The sequence below is a fragment of the Pleurodeles waltl genome, chromosome 2_2 (genome assembly GCF_031143425.1).
Source record: "Pleurodeles waltl isolate 20211129_DDA chromosome 2_2, aPleWal1.hap1.20221129, whole genome shotgun sequence".
NCBI lineage: Eukaryota > Metazoa > Chordata > Amphibia > Caudata > Salamandridae > Pleurodeles > Pleurodeles waltl.
The window spans coordinates 217,285,052-217,308,352 of record NC_090439.1 but is presented as its reverse complement, the minus strand read 5'-3'; the positions used below and the strand labels follow the sequence as shown (position 1 = coordinate 217,308,352).

Below are 23,301 nucleotides of genomic sequence, written 5' to 3'. Positions count from 1 at the left end.
GAAGCAAAACCCTATATAAGGGGGCAGCAGAAAGGCATGTTGTCCCCCTAGATTTACAGAGGCAGTGTCTAGGGGATAACTATTGTAAAGAAAATAAATGCATACTATTTTTAACTAATTTTCACGATCTTGCGGGACTCTCACAGGATCGTAAATAGTAAAAAGGAGTAGATGAGTTCTCTATACACTCCATTACTATGAATGCATAGTGTGGTCCTTGTTTTAGATAGGAAGTGTGTAAGAGTTAAGTATTGTGATGAGTAAAAGGCTAATTCTTATTGTCAAGAAAAGTTGCAATCTCATAAGACTGTAAAAAAACACCCTTTATGTCCTCTATAGAACAATACATATTTTTTTTTTCACCTTAAACAAAATGTCCAATGTTCTATTTTGTTCAAAATGACAGTAAAACACTGCAATTGCCTTAAATATACTATCTTGTGAGCTAAACAGCCAGTACAGTTCCCTCCGAGTCCATGCAGGGGATTGTGCATCCAGCTCCTGTGAGGGTCTCACAAGAGCCCTCACTTAAAAAAAATATATATATATATATCCAACCATCTTTTATTCACCGCTCTATTGTAGACTAACACTAAATAATAACTGAAAACACGATAAACAACCATATATAATAGATGACAATGAAATTTAGAACCTCACAACCTTGCAAGTGTCCAATAAGCGTCTTGCAGGTCTCTCACAAAAGCAATGACACTTCGAAAAAAGATTGCTAGTGATATGTCTCAATATCAAAGTTACATAAATTGAGCAAATATTTTCTACATAAATATTGAATATTTATCTGTTTAATACTCACACACATTTTAGACAGACATTCTTCTTGCAAAATAATATCTGAACACAACATATATTATAAAGTGATTCTACCACACATACACTCACAAAATAATTCATTTACTTTAAATAAACCCAAAACAAATTACTGAAAAAAAACTAAGGTTAAAGTAAGGATGGAGTTAGGTGTGATTAAAAAAATCTGTTTGCGTTAAAAATATAAAATAGAAATTCACTGAAAAAGCCAAAGATTAAAGTAATGTTATAGTAAGGTGAATTTCTCAGTGCCAACATTAACGTTTTGAACTACAAAAACACAGAAATTCAGCAGTTGTAGTTAGCAGCACTAACTATAACTTCGTCCATGCACTGCTTATGACCTCACATATGGCATCACTCACGACAAGTCCTATGACATCGTTTATGACATCACGGCGGCAAAAGATATAAAAAGATGTACAAGCGCACCCATGAGGAAACCTTGATGGTATAGTCATTCCAAATCTGAAGGTACAGTGATTCCAAATCTGCATATATGCATATAATCAATCTGACAGGTGAGTGTTGTGCTGACTTCGAAACCTTTGAAATCAGGACTACATATGCCATGATTTCTGAAACTGTAGGATGTTTGGCTGAAATTTCTGCACTTTGTACTTATTTTATCGCTTTGTAAAAAGGTGTAAGAAAAGGACCCATGAGGAAGACTTGATAGTATGATAATTCCATGTTGGCAAATGTGCATATATTGGAGCTGATATGTGAACATCCCACATACTATGATATTTTTTAAATCAGGACTACTCATCCCATGATTCCTGAAATCGAGGATTATGTATCGTAACTTACAAGGAAGCAGACACTCTGAGTGACACATGGCCGGGTGCCATATGTTTGAAGAGCAGGTGCAAAGATGATAAATACCCTTGAACTGCGTTATGGGCGACTGGGCAAATTAAGCCTGCAGATACTATGGAGAAGAAACAAAGCCCCTATATGAGTCAATTGAGGTACTGTTTACATAAAATTACCTTAAAAAAAACCCTTGAGAATTTAAAGGCACAATTTTATTGCCTAAGGTGACTGCTGGTTCAATTAGCGAATACATGTAACTGGTATAATGATATCTCTCCATTTAACCTTTTTATCTTCCAACAAAAATTTGGCGAATGAAGTTACTGCTCTGTGTGTTGCTTTTAGAAAGTTTACATTTTCTTGTCCCAAACATTTGGTGCCTGCAACCTGTTTCCTGGGTCACATGACTAGTAGTAGCTGGCAGTTGGTCTTTTTCTCTCAGACAATGAGACAAAGGGGTATAAGCGTTGTCATTATGGACCATCTCTGACTTCATAGGGAGTAGGAGCTGTCATCGCACACTTGCACATCACAAAGACTCTGCCTCAACTCACTCACAAAAGGTTTCACACTATCCTTTTGTGACAAGTTGGGTCCAGTTCAGGGAGGCAGGGCATTCCAGACACCTCAGTAGGGGGACGACTCCAGAAGTTTCTCCTACTTAAAGTGGGCACCGGGTCAAAATATTGGAACTTCAGATCCAACTCTTCAGTGCACATCAGGACCTGTGAAAAACTCAGAAGAAGGACTGCTGTGCTGCTGCCCTGCTCCTAGTTAGAAGGACTGTACCTGCATCTTGAACCCAGGATCCCCAGAGTGATTCCAAGTGCTAGTTGGCTGGCCTCCTGATCAGAGTTTCAGGGACAGAAAAGGTTCCAACCAGCTTGAACCTTGTACCTGGACTGTGCCTGCTGTGAGTCCTTTTCCTCTTCCCCAATTGGTCCCACCCCAATCATGAACTGAAAGTGGGGCTGAAGGCACTCTGCCAGTCCAGCTGTTGCCTTTTGGGCAATACTGATGCAGTGGAATGCATCTCCTCTCAGCTTTGCATCAGGACAGCTGCTGCACAACGCATACCTAACACAGGACACTGAAGCTCTTCAAAACCACCATTGAGCAATGCATCCTTGATGCAGGACCTCACATCGCAGCCCAAAAGTTCCTTAGAACCACCATTGCGCAATGCATTCTCAATGCAGGACCTTGCATCGAGTGCATCAGAACTGCAATGCTTCCTCAATGCAGGATCTCACAATATTACGAAACCAGGCTTTAAGGTTCTTTGTTCAGGAGGCATAGCTGCATGTGCCTCGTCACTTTCATGACAGCTCTTCTCATTATTATTATTATCTTTGTCACGCTTACACAGCCTGACTTTAATAAGGCCACCTCTCAAGACATTGCCTTGCATGAAAGTATGTCTCTATGAGGTGTGTGCATTCTATCACATCGGTTTCATACCAGCTCTTTTTTTGGTCACACCTGTCTTGGGTCTTGCAGAATGGATTTGTGGTAGTACAACCCCCAGGCCACCATGCTGAGGCATCCACTGCCATGTAATTAGCGGGGACTGTCTGCCACTCCTTGAACACTCGCCATGCTGTGATCACCTGCGCACTGCATGTTTCTGAAGCAGTGTAATCCTTCACAGATGTTGGAAAAGTCTTTTGAGATACTCCTAGAAGCAGATTTATGGCCTTGGAGATCGTATAGCATTTTTAGAAAATGTCCCATCGCTATTTATAACAATTTCGCTGACTGATGTGCTTACATACTCTGCTCTTCTTATGGGACTCTGTTTTTTCAAATCAGTCATAATCGCTGCTAAAAACTTGAGACAAAATAAATATGGGCAATGTCTTGGATTGGTGTGAGTCGTTGCACATACCAAACGAGATAGCCCCTCTTATAGGACCACGCCCCTAAGTTACACTTATGCCATTCATGTCTTACTTGTGTCCATGTAAGAAAACTGGAATTTGTTGATCAGTATATTGTAGGCACGTGAGTAGTCTTTTGGTACCCGTGCCATGGGCCGTGCATCTTACGTCCCCATGCACCATCAGTTTGTGCAGCAGCTAGGATGTGTGCAGTGAATAACACCAACTTCTTTGCGATAGAGGTTTGTTTTTGGCCCTGCAGGACGGTCGCTGCTCACATGCCATTTTGTGGACAACAGGAAAGTCGTGCCTCGCCAGGAGCCGGGTGAGGGGAGCGAGGCCCAGGCAGCTGTCTCCGGGCGTATTAGGATACATCACGGGTTCACCTCATTTTGTAACTTTGCACAACACTTACATAACGTTCACCTACTCTCAGACACCACTCACCCTGCACACTCACCCACCATTTACTGTGCACAGTCACCCTGACATTGTGCTGGCGATCAGATACTACTCACTCACCACTCACACAGCGCTGACTCTGCACTCACACGAAACTGACTTACCTCCCGCCCACACCTCTCATCCTGAACTGAAACCGCTCACCCTGCACTCATACTACTGACATACCGCGCACCCTACAGTCGCACACCTCTTACCTTGTACAGGGTGACAGCCCTCACCATGTAGAGTTACACAGTTCTCATTCTGCTCTGAACACACGTCAATCGCTCTGCAGTGAGACACGTTCACCCTGCACTCCCCCTGCACAGAAAGCACTCACACACTGCTCCTACACCGCGTAATTTATTACTAATGCTGTAGGCGAAACCTAAGGCATTCAACAATGCTCGTTATAGTTAGTGGTTTCATTCAAATTAATTGCAGGCCCTGGCAACGAGTAAAATACATCACAAGATAAGTAGGCAGATATCGGTTACAGCATGTAACCCGACAAAGACCAGCGGCCCGAGCGACACTATTCTAGAAGGCCAGTGTTTAACCCTGCCCGACATGATTCCCCCTTGATTAGTGAGCTGTATCTGCGCTGTTTTAATAATAAAAAAGAAGCAAGTTCAATGAATGAAGCATTTCTGGGATGGAAAAACAAACATGGGCATATTTTTACTGGTTTAACATGTTACACAGTGCTATCATGGAACAAGTCATTTCTTATAGGAGAACGATGTTTGTTGCTATTTTATTGTTGCAACTACCAGCCATGATAGATTTACACCCACGGTGATCACAATTAATGCGCAATAAACAAAGATGGCTCGGTTTCTTTACTTCGAACGATATTAAAGGATTAGAGAACGGATTTCGGGGTTGCAGTACAAGAGGATTTTTTTCAGTAGGCTTATGCATAAAAGGGTCGATTTGTCCAGGGTTAGCATCGCCTCGTTACTTCATTGTCTCGCTGTCAGAAGGAGAAGAGAGAGGGCTAGCGACGCCACTAACCAGACAGGAAATCGGCCTTTCCTGTTTCCGCACAAACAGCTTAGGCGGTCTATTCATGGAGAGGAACATGTCCCGTTAGCGTGGACTCCTACGCCTCTGCACAAACACGGGCTTTACTGCCTTCCCTGAGAAGACACCAGGAGTGCTTACCACTTCAATTAGTCGATTAAATTCTGTCGATAGGTCTGCCCAGAAGACAAACAGGTGCACGTCCACTGAGGTTCAATTGAACCTCTTGAAGGGTTTCAGCAGACAGGCGCTAGGGAGGCCAAGCTTTATTAGAAGGTTCATTTTTCGCTCACTTTCCTAGTATGCTTGTGCCAGGCTCTTAGCACAGTACACGGTTTTACTGGAGTTCTGCCAGCATTCACTCCAGAGCAGCGCTTACAATTTACACAAGGTGGCATAGGTGGCACTCAAATAGCACTTTGGGTTGCATTAATGGATTGTAGCCAAAAATTAAGAAAATAACAGACTCGCCTATTGGGCGATCAGGCAGTGCCCGATGGGCTGGCCTGAATGATTAGTGTGGGTCGGTCAGCAGTTGTGGCCCAGTTTTAAGGCCAGATGGGTCGTTTTTTTTTTTTAATGTTGATTTCCCCGATATTACCACATTTTAGCTATGTGCTTCGCTAACTGGGGGCGGAACGGTGCTTTTATTTTGGTGCCGGGCCTACTTTTTCTCCCAGACTGACCCTAGCTACAATGTAGCTTTCTGAACTCAAAAGTTCCACCCAAATGCAATTAAACTTGTGTTTCGACATTTTAAGACCAACATTTTTTTACCAAAACCATCTGAGATACTGGAAAAAGAACTGACAAAGTCAATAGCTTTCACCTATGAGTAAGCTATTGGATTTGTCAGTGTGGTTAGCCATGTTGTACTGCAGTGTAGTTGCTGTGCAGCATGGTTAAAAGTTAGGAAAACAGCAGCATGACAACCAGCAGTGGGCACATCACAGCACTTTTTTTTCCTGGGGAGGGGCAGGGGAAGGGGCAAGCAACAACGTGGGAGGGGCTTTGGGGAAGAGGCAAGCAAAGATGGGCAAAGGGTGCGTTGGGAAAAGGAATTCAACAACAGAGGATGGGGTAAGGAGGAGGGGGAATCAGTCAAGCAACAATGTGGAAGGAGGACGAGGGATGGGGCATGCAATGATGATGGGGCAACAATGTGGTAGGGGGAAGGGGGCAGGCAATGACGTAGGGCGGTGGAGGAAGTGAGATGGCATGCAAACACTTGCACTCTTTGTGAGTGCTGCAAGTAGAAGAAAAAAAATAGCCCAGGCCAGAAAGCCTCAGCAGTGGAAGGGTACTCATAAAGAAAAGAAGTAGTAACTGGGCCTTGCTGTAGGGGTGGAAGAAACACACAAAGAGGAAGTGGAGCCAGTACACACCGTCCAAACGGGCCACCAAACAAAAGTCATGATGAAGCCAACAAGTGGTTAGCAATGGGTGGGTTATAAGGCTCGTTTAAGCTAACAAAATGTCTTGCACAACCAACACCTAAAAAAAGACTTAATGACAAATGTGCTAAAAGGAGAGGCCCAAATGAGAGGCGCAAATGAGATGTGAGAGAGGAAATAAGAGGGATGAGAAGGAGACAGCTGAGCAGAAGCACAATAAGGGAAAGGAAGAAGGAAAAAAATTGCAGCATAGATGTAAAATACGGAAGATGGAGAGAGATAGAATGAGCAAGAGGGAGAGAGATAAAATAAGAATAAGGAAAGCAAATGTAGAGATGGGGTGATAGATTGATAGAAAAATTCTACATGTCCTTCCAATTTTCATGCCTTCCGGTGTTAGTGTTTGTGCTTCTATGTCCCAGCATTTGATTCTCCCAGTCTTGGTATTAAAGTCTGAGTCTACATGTAATTATGTCTAAGTAACAATGTTTCTTTGCTTCATTATCTGTGCCATACTGTTCTGTTATCTCTGTCATGGTGTCCCAGTGCCCTTGTCTTTCTTTTTTTGTGTTTCCATTTCGAATAATCAGCAACTTTTGTCCCACTGTTATTCCCTATCTCATTGTCCTTGTAGCACGGTCTCAATATCTATATCTTCCTGTTCCAGTGACTTTCTATAAACAAATGCCCTGTTCCGTGCTCCCCCCCATTTTTGTTGAATTATAATGCTCGATTTTAGACTTTATCCAGTGCTTAGTGTGTCTGTCTAGACCCCTAAAACATGTTCAATTTGGCTTTTTCCTGATTAGCTTATGTACATTTTCTATAAGGCCATAGCATGTGGTATGGAATTAAACCCATGGCATGAAAAGTTAAATGCCACCTGTGGGCTGAAGCTCTTATTCTGTCATCCGCTTGTGTGACAAAGTAATACATAGCTTTAGGCCCACCCTTGTAGCCTGGCTATTGCAGTGTAGAACCTGCATTGTGACCTGTTAAGTTAAAAAAACAGTTTGACAGGTAAAAGCTTTACTTTTAATCATGTGTAAGTCACCCCTATGTAGGTCATGTAGTCCACAAGGTAGAGTGTGTGATATTTAAAAGTGTGGCAGGTAGAAAATTAATGTTAAAATCTTCCTGCAGTGACAAGCCCCTAAAAGCTATTTTCATTCTGGTGGGGCTAGCTGTCCTATGTAGAAAACCAGAGTACACATTAAAATGCTGATACTGTATGTCAGGAATGAGACCAATAACAACAAATAATTAAACCACTATTTCAACAGTTATTACAAATCTAATTCAATGGTGAAAATGGATTTTTAATTAATATTAAAAAAGTAACTTTTAGAAAGTTACCCTTGACCTTTCTGAACTGTCATACAGATGATAGGCATAAGCCTTCACCAGCCCCAAGTCTGTCCTCCAGCATGGCAATAAGGTGAAAGAGGTGTGCGATGAACCCCAAGAGCAAAGAATAGGCCGATCTGAATGGGCAAGGATGACTCCTCTGAACTCCACAAAATACTCAGAATGGAGACTATGGGCATCCTATGACACCACATTATAGCATCTTGTTTGATAGGTCTGTTGAGCTGCGTATAATACTTGGGGAGCACTTGAAAGGGAGAGAACAAGATGCCAAGGCAATTCTTTTGTATCCCCTGTGTGGTTGGTGAAGGACGCTACATTTTTCCTACCAGAGCTCGCTCTCTCTGGGCTTGTTGTGGGTACAGTGACTGCTTGAAACTGGATTTTAATGTTAAGTGTGGGAGAACACTGGGATTAGCTTAGTACACTCCCCACGTATGCCAGTGGCATAACAAAACTTGAGAGGGCACCCCTGCAAGATACTTGGAGGCGGTCCCCTCCCCCACACATGCAGTGAGGAGATCCTATGCCAAGGGTTCCTCCACCCCTGCACTGTGGCAGCCAGTTTGCAGTGCATGACTGTGAGCTGCTGAGGGGGCCTCCTGGAGCTCAGCCCCCCCACACCGCAGGGCTGTGGGGGCTTTTGTTACACCACTGGCTTATGCCTCTAGCCACAGATACCAAGGTTAGTGGGACCAATACCTCTGCCATCTTGGATTTGCTCCGACACATCACATTTGGGCCTGTTTTGGTCTGTTTGCAGTAAAGCAAACAGGAAAACCTGCAAAAGTAGGTAGGTCAGGGCCTGGGCCCCTTACACCATTGGCCAAATAAAGAATACGTGTGTCTTAGGGTGGCTCTCACCCACAGGCTGGAGAATCCTACAAAGATGGACCCCAATCAGCCTTCCTCAGAGCAGTACAGGACTTTTGAAATGATATCAGGTGGATCAAACCTCCTGTACTTGGTATCTGTGACCACTAAGGAGGTTGGACCCCTCCACTTGAAATCCAAAAACAGAAAGATCTCCAAGGGCTATAAGACTGATGCCCTTGGGTGACTTCAGGAGCTTAAAACAGCTGAAGAGAACATTTCTGTATCCCAACTGACTAACAGTGGCTGTACCTTTCTATTGTCCTCTGCCAGACACCCAGAGAGTCTCTGAGTTCACCCACTGAGGGACTGGGGGCCTTGGAGGTACTCTCCTATGATTGTTTGGGTCCCAGACGAAGTTTGGGAACTTTTGTAAACTTTTTCTCCAGAGCTTCAAGAGGACTGACTGCCAAAAGTATCCGACCTGAAGTTCCACTGTGTCAGACTGAATTTCAGGCATGGCCCGTGTGGAATAAAGTCTTTCTACAGATTGGGACTTAAACACTTTTTTGAATATCTCTCCTTACAGGCCCTAGCGGGTCTACAATTGGTGCTTTGTGCTCTTTGGCACTACTTTGAATTATTTAAAATCTACATCTCCAGTTCTCCTTATTAAATTACTGTCATTTTGGTGTTATTTTGTTGAATACATTTAACACTATTTTCTAACTTGGAATGGGACTCTTATTGGGATGTGTGACTTGCTAACTGTTTTGGTATTCTAAATGTTTTACCCATTTTCTCTGAGTTAAAACTGTCTGATCTGTGTCACAGCTACCAGGAGTTGAGCTCAGGTTTAAATTATTGAAACCTTTGACTGAACATGGCAAGATAATAACTTTATTACTTGTGGTATACTCCAATCCAGCCCAGTTAGTAAATCACTTTCTTCCACTTACCGTCCAAACGGCTGTGATTTCCGATAGAAGTAGCTATGCCTTCTTGTTCAATTGTTCATATACCCCAATACCACTGTCTATATCCTCATGTTCCTTTGTCTACCTGCCCAAATTCCTATGGTTCCCTGTCGAAACAACCCTTACTCTCTGTCCCAGTGTGTACGTTTTCTTGTCACTGTGCCCATGTATTCCTGCTCAATACCGGCACCAGCACGTTCGAACATCCTTGTCCCCCTGTCTGTGTTTCCCTATTCCAATGTATGTATGTTTCTGTCCCAATCTGGGGCATAGGTGAAACCGGGGCATAATTGAAGTAGCGGGTGCAGTTGCATCAGAGCACACCTAGTTTGACTATCTTCTACTACATTTTGTAGGTTAGGGGGATTTTTACTTGCTTGTTGTAGGGACATTAGCCCAGTGGTTACAGCAGTGGCCCCAGTAGCCATGCCCCTGTGTACAATGTATGTGTTTCTTTGTGTCTGAGTCTGTACTTTCTTATCCCAAAGTCTGCTCCTCAATGTCTTAGAGTTTGAGTGCCCTCTTTGTGTTCAAGTATCTTTTTCCCTTTGTTACCCTGTGTTAGCATCTCCCTGTGCAAAGCACTGACAGTCCAAGTGCATCAGTGTCCACCAGGTACAAGCACTCTCTAGTTATTCTCAGTGCCCGTTTCTGTAAACTAATTACTTCTGCCTTCCTCTCCCACACACCACATCTGCCTTTCCCAGTATCTATGTCCCCCTCCATAGCTGTATTTGTCCCCATATCTTAATGTCTTTGTTTTAATTTCTCAGCAACAGTGCATTCCTCTCTGAGGCTGTGTTTCCTTGCCCCAATTTCCATGTCTCTAAGTTTGAGTTTATCTCTCATACCAGTCCCTTTTAGTTAGAAGTGTTGAAGTATCGCAAATGATGCTGATATTATTGTGGTGAGCTAGGTCAACCCTAGTGTTGGCATTAATTAATGTGGGAGCAGAGGAGCTATGGAGGGCAGTAGATGCAAGTGTGCCACAGATGCCAGATGGTTCCAGTAGGTGCAGGTGTGGTGCAGGGGATAGTGGGAGCAGAGGCAGAACATGTGCAAGTTGCAGGGTTCACTTTCAGGTGCCAGTTTGTGTGTATCCAGTGCAAGAGCCAGTGGGGTAATTGCATTTTTGTTTCCAATTAATGCAGGTCCATTACTGATCTCAGTGAGTAGAGATGAAAGTCTGGATGCTGGTACAGGTGCAAGATCACTTGTCATTGCAGTTACAAATGAAGATGTGTGTTTCACTGAAGTAGCCTGTGTCTGCACTGTGATAGGTCTAAAAGCTGGCCTACACTTATGCTGGAGAGGGATGTGTAGCACATGTGAAGAATCTTGTAGTAGGAGTGTCCAATTTAAGGGCAAGGGGCGAAGACCCAAAAGTGCTACCCATTCTTGGACTGAATACACATGTGATGAATCTAGAGAATCCAGGCGATAAGTGTTAAACATAAATGTCAGCCATTGCTTTAAGTACATGTATATTTCAGACTTCCTTGAACATGCATCAAATGGACAATAGGAAGAGGCAGCACCACAAAGTGGTCCTGTTGATTATATTTTTTTAAGCTGATTCATATTATGAAGTGCAAAAAAAGAGCCTTCCACTGAACCAAATGTCCCCGTGGATGGTATTCACACAAAGATATCTTCATGATGCATTCCATCTTTGATGGCTGTGGGGGGAGGTGCATGTCAGGTGGCAAAGTCCGCAGTGCAATTATATCTCCTTTTCACAGCACTCATATACGTGGAGAATGATATGCTCCATCGTCGTAGTATCATTTATTGCTGCACCCATTTATGACTCTAAATAAATATGTATATCTATATCGATATCTATATCTGTATATGTGTACAAGTTCTACACTCTACACTAAAATACACATTTTTAATTAGATTTATTATATTAAGTATTTTTTTTAAATATAGTAACATTTTTTAATGTTAACATTGTAAAATATTTATTTTAACCTATTTTAATTATTACATATTAAATTTAAATTATCCAAACATATACTTTCTAATTCTATTACTATGCTTGTACACTACACAGTCCTGTATGCTAAAACATCTTACAATACCTGTACACTACCCATCCAGCAACCCTAAATACCCCTTATTACCCATTTACAGTACCCGCCCTGAACCATACAAACCCCTTTCTACCCTTGTACACTACCAACTGAACCCTGAAAACTCAATACCCATTCCTGAACCCTAAAAACATTGTGTGTGTTTGTGTGTGTATAAATATGTATCTTATCCACTGAAACAATAATATTAAAGTGACGTTGCAGTTAGGTGAAAATAATAATACAAAAGTGACATATTAAACATAAATATAACTGAAATTCACAAGTGATAGTTAACTGAGGTAACTATAACTTGCACCCGCACAATGCAATGTTGTCATCAATTAAGTTATTTAAGGTGTCATCAGTGATGTTATCAATGATGTCATAGAACATGTCATGACTGATGTAATATGTGACCATTTGACATCAAAAACAGGACACAGGATGGTCCCTCTGGTTCCCCCCAATAGGCCCCTCCCAGTCTTAGAGGGGGCAGGGTATCCCTACCCTTCCCTACCATAAGTTTGTTTTTGCTTTTTTCATAATACGGGTCTGAGTCCCAGAGTCTGAAAATGTCTGCTGCCACATGTTTGTTGATGTGTGGCAGCTTATCTTGACATGTGTCAGATACTCTGTGGCATGATATATACATAAATATTGAACCTTCATTTCTCCCATTGGTGACTGCCACCATTCTGTAATTTATACCGGCCCCAGCCGGGTCCCCACATGCTGCGGGAACCGGCATTGCTCCCACCTGAAGGGAGCAGCTATCTATGCTGCACCCTCTGGGCAGGGGCAATATGTTGTTCTGTTTCCATGCCCACATCAGAATGGGCAGGGAAACAGATCTCAAGTCTGCTCCCAGCCAGTGGGAGCATTTTTAAAGCTCCAGCACACTGGGAACAGACTTAATGTTTGCTCCTGTTCAGTGAGAGATTTGAAAACACTCCCACTAGGTAGGAGCACACACCTTTCCCTGCTAATACTGATAGGGAATAGGGTCGCTAGGGTCACTAAAGGCTCAGGGAGGGGAGCTCTGCAAGTGGCGGCCATTTTCTTTTAGATGTGATCTCGCAGGAGTCCAGTGGGATAGCAGAACAAAATGATTCTTTTTTTTTTTATAACATTTTGTCCCCGGGGGGATGGCTTTCTGGGAATCTCCCATGGGGCCTGGGATGGTGGGGTATCCCTAACTTGCCCCCCTTATATCTTTTCCTTTTTAAACTTCAGGACAGGGGAATAAGTCCCGAGTCCTGTAATGACTGCCAACAAAATTTTTCTCATGTTGTTGGTGGCCAATCAGAGCATTTGCTCCTGTGGGAGTCTGACTCTCACAGGAATGAATAGGCCAAAAGGGAAAAAAAGCTCCCAATCAGAACGCTCTATTATTTAAAATTGGGTTTTAGCGACTCTTTTGAGTGTCCCTCGAATCTAACCCAAGATATACAAATATTTTTAATATCCCAAAAGTTACTGAACAAATTTACACCAAATCACAAAAGCAAGCTTCATGAACCAAGATCTAAGTTCCTGACAAATTTGGTGTAGTTCTGATCTGCAATTTTTGCGGTTGCATTGGCTAAAAAAGTCCATGCCAGATGCTTGGGGATCTTGGGCTTCCCACTTTTATCTTGGTCTCCCTTGACAGAGCACCCCAAAACTTTCCATGCACAAACTAGGCAAAAAAGAGCATGTTTATTGTAAAGTTATATCAGGATTTGTCAAATAGTGCAACATCAAAACACATTTCCTATGGAAACTCTGACCTAACTATAATTACTCAGTGGAAACACATACCTACTAAGTAAAGGCCTACAGAGTAAAATCCATAACAACATGCATGTGAGGTAAATGCTCACAAGGCACTTACCTAGGATGTAACTATCTTCCTAATGTACTTAACTTCTACGTAATGTACCTCGAAGTGGACTACTTTTATGAATGGGAAAGTGGATTCCAGACACCTGGGTTGAAGGGGTCACTTTGAAGACCACTTTGATGATTTTTAGCCACATTTGTATAAATATTTTACATAACACTCGTGCACTTTATTATTTCATCACTTTAATCACTTCCACTGCACCGCCATTTTAGGAGTACCTTGATAGAATTAATATAATATGTTCTGATTATGAACCAATATTGAATTATGTATGCAATAAATTGTGTAACTAACAATCTGTTAGGGTTGAGAGATTGATAAAATACTACTGAGGGAGTAAAGGGCCACACTTCCCCCTTGAGGACCAAGATTTTTTGTAATATGAGAGGTAAGAGTAGCACACATTTTAACATTTGTAGTGGCAGCAGCTGAGGTGAAAGTGGTTGATAAGAAGGAAGAACATTGAAAGACAAGTGGAAAAAGTCTAAAGTAGGAACAGATGAAAAGGTAACACTTCCCCATCATATAGGGCGACAAACCATGAAGGCACTCTATGCCTCTCCAAGCAGAAAACTCAGGTGAATTGTTTTTCATTACGAATAGATTCATTAACGTATGATTATCTTTGATTCTTACAAGTTGTTTTACATTTGAATTGCTAACGTGAAGTGATATCACAACACTTACCTTGAAGAAATGAATGTGTCATGATATACGTGTAGGCAGACACTGCTCGACCTCTTTTAGATTTTTTTAACTATAAAGTTAATACATTGGATGGCATTGTTGTTAAAGTAAATTAGTGGTTTGTCTTTTTACAATTGGTCAAATACCAGTTGGATTCTAATATTATTTTCGTAAGTGTGTGGCCTCTGATCTCCTTTAGCTACATCTTCTACAGGAGAGAAAATAGGCCCAGGTGCCAAAATTAAACTGGCCTCCATTAGAGAAGATGGTTGAAAAAAGTGGGCCAAATTTGCTAATCAGGGCAGTTTTGAACTTGTAATTACGGGTCAAAGTGTCTTACAAGGCATGGGAGACTACATGCTTTTGTGCTTTCTAAAAGCAATGTTTGTGGTAATATCAAGGAAATCAATAGTTGGTAAAGACAATAGGTTTCGCCTATACAAGAGCTACTGACTTTGCCAATGTCGTTTAACCTCTGTGCAGCATGGCTAAAAGCTGAAAAACCAAAGAGCTATGACACAGCCAGTGCTAGCCGCATCATATCACTTTTTTTCTTATAGTGGGTGGGCAATCTGGACAATAGGAGGGAGAGTGAGAGGGAAACACCAACACGGACAGCATAAGGAAGGAAACAAGCAACACAGACAATGGGAGCGTAAAAAGCCAGGATGGAAGAAGTGAAACAAAAGGAGCACAGACAACAAGGAAGAGGAAAGAGGAAGAAGCAACATGGACAAAAAGGAAGAGGAAAGAAAAATAGTACTAATATCGGTGCGAGCAGCAGAAGGACACTAATCAAAACGAATCATTCAGTACTCGGGCCATGCTCCACATGAAAGAAGAGCAAGTGAAACTTACATGGGCTAACTAATTAGGAGGCAATAAATAAGAGTGATACCAAAGTCTACGAATGGTAAGCAATGGGGAGCTCCAGCCCCTTGTAGTAAATAATACTTCTTCCAAGTGACAATGCATACACGCTGGCATAAGCGTGACTTAGAAATCGGTCCACCAGCCAATAAAACAGGAACTGCTAGATTGCCCTATAGTCCAGTCTGACCATGCATGTATTTAATTTTAGAAATCAATCAGATTTTAGCACTGACTCTACCAATCCCATTTCTGACTCCCAAATCAGGCCTATAATCAGATTCTCCATGGGACGCAACAAACCTCCTGCAGCTGCAGATGCAACATATGTTTTTGATATTGTGGCTTGGGCCCTTCTACAGTCCGTCTGTAACCCAGTTTCCTAATATGGTCAAATTATTAATGGGATGTGTGAGGGAAAGGCACTGCTGGATTCACGGCTGGAGTCTTACTACACTGTGGAGCCCAACGGACTGCTGACTGCAAGGGAAGTTATGATCAGCCTAGGGCACGTAATTTCTGAATAGCAACAAAAAGTGGAAATGTACAGCCTGCAGTAACCCAGACCCAACTGGACAGTCATTTGGTTATCTTGTGAGGGTCATTTATAGCCCAAGCCATCCACAAAAGCCAACCTGCAAAGTGTCACAGGTTGTCTGCAGATATATGTCGAGGCCTAATCCATCTCTTTCCCTTGTTGCCTTCAATACCTTGAATTGAATATGTTAATGTTGCTTGTAAACTCATGACACTCGGAGCAAGCATACACCTGAACATACATCTAGGGTACAAAAACTTGAGGCATACATTTAGGCGTTCACTGATTCTGTATGAACAATAGGAAGGTTACTATTTGCTGTGCCACACCTTCTTACAAAGGAAAATCCAGAGCAGTAGTTTTGAGCAGTGCGAGAACATGCAGATGACTGAGTTATGACATATGTAACACTAGCATTTCAAAATGTCATGATTAGGTGCATCAGAGAGCAAACGTGTGAGTATGGGGGTCTTAAGAAACAACACTGTAGTTCTACTTATCTGGGTACAATAATACATAAGAATGAAAATGCACCTTTCTTCACCCAGCTCCTCGTAATAATATTAAGTGTAATGGTCTGAAAGTATATTAGAACACTGGAATGTTGACCGTTCCATTGAAGACAATGGAGTAGCTTTAGGCTTGTAACAGCTGGTATAAGCCCGGAGCTACAACACTGCAATGTTTGTCTTCATGTTTCAACTTTTTTAATTTAATGCTTCCTACTCTTAGTGGGTGGAATGCTCTAATAGCCTTTTACCTTTTCTACCTCGGGCTATACCAACCAATATAGTCCTCGACTGAAGGCCACCAGGCTACTTTAGAACATTGAAATGTTGAGAACTCCATTGAAGAAAATAGAGCGGCAGGGGCCTATAAACTGGTACAGGCCCACTGCTTCGAATATTGCAATGTTCTAATACACAGCCTCTGGCTCTTTCTTTCCTATGCCTCCTCAAAATATATGAATTGAGCAGGAAAAAGCAAATGTAGACTCTGTGCAGCAGACAATAGAGGAGCCCACTCCCTTCCTTCCTCCTGCAGCTCATAGTGTCATTGGAAACTCAGAAGGGAGAAAACAAGTATGGCTGAGCCTAGAGAGAACCAAGGGTTGACTTCAGCCTCCTTTCACAGCTATTGATGTGAACATTCAACAGGTAACAGCCATGGTGCTGAAAGCAGCTGTTATCGGTTGAGCAAGGGCTTCGGAACCATGGGGGTGGGTTGGTTCAATCCCTTTGGGTTCCAAAAGGCCTTTGTGATTTTTAATTAGGACATTCTGTACTCATGGAACAGAATATCCTAATAGCCTCATAGTCTACTGTAGCAGGCTACACCAGCCATTAAAAGCATGCTCCCTTGTTAAAGGCCTTCGGCTTGGGCCTTTAATGCTGGAGCGGGTTAGTATAGCCTGCAATGGCAGGCTATAAGCCTATAATCTGTGAGTCTACTTGTTCAATATTTGAACCACTAAGTCCATAGGCTGGGAAAAAAATAACTAAGTACAAAAGACATTTTGCAATGGCGGAGGCAAGGTGAAATCCAATAATACCTTCAGCGTGCCTAGGAAAACATCTAGCAAAACTCTGAATCAAACTTTCAATGGTAATAATAAGGCAATTTCTTAAGTCCCAGTGTGCTCACTGAATAGTAGTGTAAATGTTGGACATGGGAAAGAAACAGTGGTGGCTCTTCTTTTACGGGTAGGATCATTGCCCCCTGCCAGCAGATGCAAACATGAAAAATAAAATGATAATAAAACAATGTTACAATCATTTTAATTTTCTTCACAAGCTCATACTTCGGGCGGGACCATCTTGATGATAGCACTGAAGCAAGCATGAAGGAGGAATGATGGGCACTACTGCAAGTGTGCATGTTGGTTTGACCAGCAGTCTTAGGACAGCCTAACTGACATGCACACTAAGATCTCTCCAGCCCAAGGTGTATTGCTGGATAGAGAACAGCAGGCACAGGCTCCCAGGTCCCATGGGAGCGCAAAGCCAGCCCACTCAAACCAACCCTGGTGCTTCGCTCACTCCGGGTAATAGTATTACCAGCATGAGAGCAGTGTCTGGATTGCCATAGGGGAGTCTCAGAGCCTGAGCACTAGCAGCAGAGGAGCACCAAGGCGATGAGGCGGTGGGCGGCAGGTAAGTGCTTTTATTTTGTTTGTTATTGTCCATGCCCCCCACCTCCTAGAGCTGCCTTACCACTTTTGTCAGATAGCTGCAGCTACTGGAAAGGAACCCTTGAGTTTTTCAAACAACCCCTCACTTACAGACAATATTCAGCAAATATTGACTGGATGTTTTTTTTAAACTAAAAACAGCCAAATATGAGCTGGCCACAGCAGTGCTTGCTTTTACTCAAGCGTAGAAGCTGGAGGATTGGCACCCTCCCCGAGAGCTTATTATTGCCTCTTTCGTGTTCCATTTAACGTCTCATGACTAAAGTAAAGGCCGAGAAGCGCAGGGAGAGGTTGACCCACCCAGTGAAGGAATCCAGCCCTACCCTAAACATTAAGTTAACTATCACCTTCCATCGAATCTCGACACATTTAAGTGGTAAAATCAGAGAACTTGAATATTATGTTGATCTGCTTGTGACCTAAAGGCCCCAGTGACTGTATGGACTAAGACGAACAGATGTTCACAGTTGCCGGGCAATGTATAGGGAAAAAAGAATAAGGTGTCTTTGTGGCTTTATTCCAATTTCAATCATATATTGGAATTCAGCAGTACTTAGTCGTCTGCACAGTTCTCATTGTTTTTCTTTATTACATCTTCCATAATATTACTGCAAGAAGACCCATTGCTTCTGATTTTAGTCCTCTGTTTTGTTCTCCTGCATATACATTGTATGCACCGTAGGGAGAGAGAACACACGGTGACTTTGACATCCCTTAACAGTGCATTTTTACTTTTAGTTCCCTTGAAGCAAGATTGTGGAGGCAGAGGTGATTTTTCCAGCAGAGGTTTTCCACTTTATATGTCTTTATTTTTCACATTCTATAATAAATGAACACATTATGAACGATAGATAAATACTATTAATGTATTGATGAGGTTCTGAAAGTTTCAGTAAACACGTCCAAACTCCTCTCTAAATGCGATTTGATTCTGAATCTTGATACTCAATTCTGTTGTCTGTGTGAATCTTGCAGAGAAATCGTTAATAGCGAGTCCCTTTGGTATGTGGCAATTGATGATATTGATGAACGCCTACACTAACCCAATTATATTACATTTACCATTGATTGTATGGATGATGCTGTTGGGTGATTAATACATCGAAGGAAAAAGATACCTGTCTTAAGAGGGCAAATGTTCTCAATAAACTGGAAACCAATATTAATAATGTATTTGATGATATACGTTTATGTGAGTAATTCTATTCTGTATATGGGCATAAATTTATGAGCTTTTTGTAGATAAAAATGTTACCTGATGTCAATGTGAGTGGAAGATTAGTAAGGCCATGATGGATGATTCTGCACAGGACGCAAGGTGACTATGGGGACAGTTCTTTGGATACAGGAGGGCAGTAAAGCAGATCTATCCGCTATGTGAGCCAAGCCATATTCCTGAAGCTATCCGGCTAACTTTATCCCTGTGACCAGGATGTGGTAAGACCTTAGATACGTACCTCAGAGGAGAACTCCAAAGGGTGCAAAGGTCTGGTACCGATCTAAAGGGCCTAGTGTGAATGAGAAATAATGTAGACGCAAGGTGAGCATCGCCCAGATTGCAACTAGAGAACTTTAGGCAAACTCACAAATATATTTTTGAATGGCCCATCATTTTTTATGAAAAATATATTTTTCCGGTACTTGATTTTGGGTGCACATTACATATATCTATGAGTCAAAACAGGAAGCATCATGTGGTGGCTATGATTCGGATAATGGTGTGGGTGAGTCCAGCAGCACTTCGAGGGAGCTCAACACTGGCTCTCCTCTTGCAATTGCAGAGATTCTTACTGCAGCACCAGCAGGAACCACATCATCCAAACATGTATGGGGCAAGGAGCATACAGGCCTTCGGCGACAGGGAGGGGTCATTTCTGTTAACTCTCCTCAGCTGTCATTACTCCTGTGACAAATACCCTGCTGGCCAATATGTCCAGTCTGCCCAGCTTGCTCAGGGTTATTCAAGAAATTAGAGTCTGCGAGCACGTCTGATAGCCTTGTTCACTGTGGAGAAAAAGAAACCGAGGTCTGGCTAGTGTGATTAAAAGGGCGTGTCTGTTGATGGTTTCAAATTTTAATACTAGAATTGTTTGGCAGTGTGTGCAGATACATAGACGTTCTGGTGCCTAGAAATACATTCTATTCATTAAAACAGTATAAGAAATTTTGTTTTAACAAAAAATAAATGTAGCTGTGTGTACAATCGTCAGAATTCATTTGCCTGGGTCCCCCTGAAGTAATTTCCTGCCTGCACCTTGCCACATGTCTACAATGTTGCAGGAACAATTGTCTATAACCCTCTTCTATGGGCTCTTCATTACTCTCCTGCTTGTTTTTGTCTTGCAGTGTCTTATACCTGACCAGCAGTGTGTTTGTTGTTTTCCACTACAGTAAAAAAATAAAAAACTATTTTTACAAGCACCTATGGGGCAAATTTATGAAAAGTGGAGCATCTCATGATGTGGCACTTTTCATACACCCCCCAACACCACCATATGTGTGTTGTATTTATGATACAGTGCACCAGTGCAGCATGGCGCATGTTAGGGAATGAGCATCATACATTTTGATGCTAGTTTGGCCCTTTGCAGGATAAACAACAAAAATATTGGAGCTAATCCTGCAAAGTGACAGGACACCCTTTGAAAACAATGGGCCGAATTTACAAAAAACTGGTGCATCAATACTGATGTGCCAGTTTGCTTGCGTCGCCCCTGCCCCACCTAACAAACCCCATGTGTGCACAGTTAGGCCAATAGCATCAGAATGTTTGACGCTATTATGGCACTTTGACCCACTAGCATAAAAAATGTTGATGCTAGGGGGAGCAAAGTGCAAGGAGGCGCATAGGTTAATATGGGTGTGTCATTTTAACATCTGCTCTAAGCAGGCGATAAAAATGATGCCAAAAATGGCGCAGTGAAATCTTGTAGATTTCACGGCGCAATTTTTGCGGGTCTCGTAACACCGGAACGCCCCCTTGCATACATTATGCCTGATACAGGCATAATGTGGTGCATGGGGTCGCGAAGAAGCGCAATGCATACATTGCACCACTTTGTAAATATGGTGCACCGAAAATTTCCTCCTTGAGCCACATTAGCGTAAAAAAGAAATACGCTAGTGTGGCACAAGGAGGCGCTAGGGCCTGGTAAATCTGGCCCAATGGGAGTCTCATTTTTAAAAAAAATGACACTAATGTGGCGCAAGATGGCGTTAAGGGTTTCTTAACTCTGGCCGCTAGTTCTCTTTCCTGCTGTGGATGAAAGGGAGGAATGAGCCGACGTGCACGTCCTTCTCCCAGTTCTTTCGAGCGCTGTAATGTTCTCCCATCTCTCACACAGGAGCTGCACGCTCTAGTTATTTGCATGTCTTTTGCGGGCCATTTAGGTCAACTTCCTACTCTTAAAGAATACTGTAGCTGAGTCATAGTATCTGAGTAAGTAGAGAAAATTAATCGCTAAAAATAAGTATTCGTTTTTATTTATTTGAAACAATCCAATTACTGGAAAGAGGACATCGCGAGCCCTCGATTGCGGAGAAAACAGCTCCCTCCAGCTCTTCTAAGACTGCTATAGCTGTTAATTTTGTTCATTACTGCCCTATCATTTTAACCATGAGATAGTAAAAAATGAAAATACACCCTGGGCTAGAATAAACTATCTGGCGAATGGAACAAGGAAGAAACATATTTTCTCTTTTTCCACATTTATATCAGCGGATACCAGAATTCTCACGATAAACAATAAAAATTCATGAGCTAATCAAGATTAAAAGGAAAAACACTAAAACACCAAATACCAACCGTGAAATGAGTTTCTTGAGCTAGAAGACTGCAATCAAAGCAGACCTGTTTATAAAATACAGAAATGTTGATGCAGGCAGCTACCAAGGAAAGTTTCAGAACTGCTACTGAATATTTCCCTCACACGTATTCCGAGACAACACTGTTCTATACTGAGCAATACATTGAAACCACGAGCAAGTGTTCTGCAAATGGAAATCGATGCACAATGTTACATTCGGTAATCGGCATGACGAGGGGCGAAATTACTAGTGCATTTGTGACATGGACCTGCTAATAACCTGGATACAGAAAAACAGTGTAAAACTAAAAAAATAGATTTAGACAAATCGTTCAAGTCGAGGGAGTGGCACAATATGAAATTAAGGAAGTGTTAATTGGGAGATCATAGTAGCTAGATGAAGTTTGGGATGAGTAAAGGAGAGATGGAGGAGGGAAGAGTCTGTAGATAGGGACTGGAGAGATCACAGTGGTAAAATTGGGTTTGGGATGAGTTAAAGAAGTGATAAATGAGGGAGAATTTAGTTGGGTTGTTTGGGAGATCATAGTAGTAAACTGAGGTTTGGTGTGAGGCAGGAGTGTTAGAGGAGGGAAGAGTGTTGGAAAGGTTATTTTGGAGATCATAGTAGCAGAATGGGTTTAGGATGAGTCAGATTGGAGATAAATGATAGATTGTTAGAGGTATAGGGTGATGGTGAGACAGAGTAAAGCTTTTGAGAGAGTTTTTTCTTTTATTTTTCTCATGTACAGTATGACTAGAGTAAAAATATATAGATACATGATTACATAGTAAGATAATATATATGTAAGGAATTTAATATATTGAGATTTAGATTTTATTGTATAAACACAGACTTTAAAGAGTTGCCATATTTGAAGTTAATTTATTTGTGTACTTTTAAAGCATTATTTTATCTTTCCTAATTATTTCAATTGTGAAATGCTTGTAGACAAATAGTTAAGATAATTTTTACCTACTGCGATAAATAAAAACAGAGACTATTGAGCATCCAATCAAACAACTTATATAGAAATTATGCAGTGCCCTATGAGCATGTTAAGCATAGAATAATACACACATATATATACATACAGACACATATATATAATATATATATACTCATACATACATCTACATATACATACATATATACCTTTATCCGTAAGTAAAATATACATGTGTTAAAACAGGCATAAAGAGTAAGTATACATGTGAAGATAAAATAGTTATTATGCCTATTTGTACAAAAATACACATATCTATCTATCTATCTATCTATCTATATATATATATATATATATATACACATATATGTATACACACACACACACACATATATGTGTGTGTGTATATATATATATATATATATTTATATATATATCTATATATATCTTCACACCAGTTTGACAATTATGTCTTGATCAAGACCGTGAAGGTCGAAACGCGTTGGTGTTAGTTTGTTTGGGGTCTTTTCATGCATTAAAAGAAGATTGATGCAATCCTATGAGTGCCGCGTCTTTGACATAATTGTCAAACTGGTGTGAAGATTATTGATGGGAAATAGGTCCTTCCCTGGCGTAAGCACTGACACAAAGTGAGCGTGCCTTTTCTGGACCCTTTGGAGTTGATATATATATATATATATAAATATATATATAAATATATATATAAATATATATAAATAGATATTG

At 41.5% G+C, this 23,301-nt stretch overlaps 1 protein-coding gene and 1 non-coding gene across 21 annotated transcripts in view; one reads left to right on the top strand and one right to left on the bottom strand.

Annotated features, from left to right (window-relative positions):
* The window catches only part of CTNND2 (catenin delta 2), a 3,139,673-nt gene that overhangs the window by 2,498,003 nt on the left and 618,369 nt on the right, over nt 1-23,301 (bottom strand). The window lies entirely within an intron of this gene.
* Nucleotides 11,098-11,171, top strand: LOC138283110 (small nucleolar RNA SNORD36). The gene has a single exon (XR_011201074.1). It is a non-coding gene; the product is annotated as a small nucleolar RNA SNORD36 (small nucleolar RNA).